Consider the following 2,093-nt stretch of genomic DNA (forward strand, 5'->3'; position numbering starts at 1 on the left):
CCCGGGAGCGTGCTGTCGTGGCATTGCCGGCGGGAGACAACACGCGCCACCTATGGTGACCGGCAGCTCCAACGCCAGCGCCACACAAGGGCAAAGCCCCACTTGGGTGCAGAAGCGAACTCTCCCAGCACAGCGCACGCGCCAACACGTCCGCACAACTGCGATACAAACCACCTGCGAGAACCGCTGGGGCGACCGAGCAGCAGACGGCGTCGCGGCGCCGAGTGCCAGGCGGCGGCGCATCCTCAACGCACACAGTCCTCAATCAGACCAGCACACTGCAGATGTCCACCGCGCTTCGCACCGGGCTCGGCTGAACCAACTTTGGCCGCCAGGCGCCGCGTGCAGGGTGCGCCGCAGCGTAGCTGCGCCGCCTGCCGGGCCCGTCGGCTGGCGCTCCTGCCACTCGGCGCCCCCCACCAGCCGCCTGTTGCGCGTGCGCCCACGCAGCGCGCGGCCAACACGCCGGGCGGCCCCCCTTCACCGGCCGGGAACAGTCCCACCAAGCCACCGCCGCGTATCGCTTCATACCCACATGGGCCTAGTCACGCGTGTGGATGTGGCGGGTACCGCTGAAACAACCGGTTAATAGCTGTACCGATCGTCGCCATCACAGATTCACCTCCAGCGTGAACAACCGCTCAACAACGGATTTCCAGTTCATTTGCGTATCTTGGGCAGTAAACGTAGATGTCCACCTACATTTGCGAATTCAACAATTCTTGCATGCCAGGATGTCATGTGTCACGACACGCTACATCAGACCACATACACACTGCGACATGTGCAGAAGAGAACACGTGGAAGGTGGCCCGCGCACGTATGCGATGTACCTTCCGCGATCCACTGTCAACCGGCATCTGCGGCATGTCCCAGATATGGAACGCGGTCCACCAGGGTAGCACTTTGTGTGAGGCAATACGACAAAGTCGGAATACACGCGTCACTACATCAGACGGCTCACGCTGACCTGACCTGACCTGACTCACCGCACCACCACCCCCAGCGACCCAGGGTGACATACAATGCGTTCGTACGTTCCTCCCACACGCCTCTACGGCGTACCACAGTGCAACCTAGCTGTTATTGGGAGACGAGACAAGTAGCATCAAGCACAACATATGGAAATTGAGATTCGACACCGTTGGGCACAGCCAGCGTACGGTCACACGTATCACACTACTTCACTCTGTACGTAACGACCGATGATCGGTACAGCGTGTGGGTTACGCGTACGACATCAGCGGACAATGGACACAGACCATACCACGACGTACACTGAGGGCGTCGACATCTGAATGCAACTGAACAGCTGCGAGGCTCATTTAACACTCAAACGCCAGACCGACCAGCTTGAGAGGACAGAGACACAAAGAGGGGGACAGAGGGGGACAGAGGGGGGGGAGGGGGGGGGTCGGCGATATAGTCCTATTGCAGTACAATTGACAGTGGATAGCAGGAATATGTGGAAAGTAAGCAACACTCGCAAGACATCTACATGAGGATAACAACGACACCAGAGATTCCGAGCAGTGAACTATGTTAGGCAAAGGGACAACGTGGGTTAGGTTAAGGGACAACGTGGGTTAGGTTAAGGGACAACGTGGGTTAGGTTAAGGGACAACGTGGGTTAGGTTAAGGGACAACGTGGGTTAGGTTAAGGGACAACGTGGGTTAGGTTAAGGGACAACGTGGGTTAGGTTAAGGGACAACGTGGGTTAGGTTAAGGGACAACGTGGGTTAGGTTAAGGGACAACGTGGGTTAGGTTAAGGGACAACGTGGGTTAGGTTAAGGGACAACGTGGGTTAGGTTAAGGGACAACGTGGGTTAGGTTAAGGGACAACGTGGGTTAGGTTAAGGGACAACGTGGGTTAGGTTAAGGGACAACGTGGGTTAGGTTAAGGGACAACTTGAGTTAGGTTAAGGGACAACTTGAGTTAGGTTAAGGGACAACTTGAGTTAGGTTAAGGGACAACTTGAGTTAGGTTAAGGGACAAATTGAGTTAGGTTAAGGGACAAATTGAGTTAGGTTAAGGGACAAATTGAGTTAGGTTAAGGGACAACTTGAGTTAGGTATCTGTCTCGCGTGTGT

Source organism: Schistocerca gregaria, unplaced genomic scaffold (genome assembly GCF_023897955.1).
Source record: "Schistocerca gregaria isolate iqSchGreg1 unplaced genomic scaffold, iqSchGreg1.2 ptg000999l, whole genome shotgun sequence".
Lineage (NCBI taxonomy): Eukaryota > Metazoa > Arthropoda > Insecta > Orthoptera > Acrididae > Schistocerca > Schistocerca gregaria.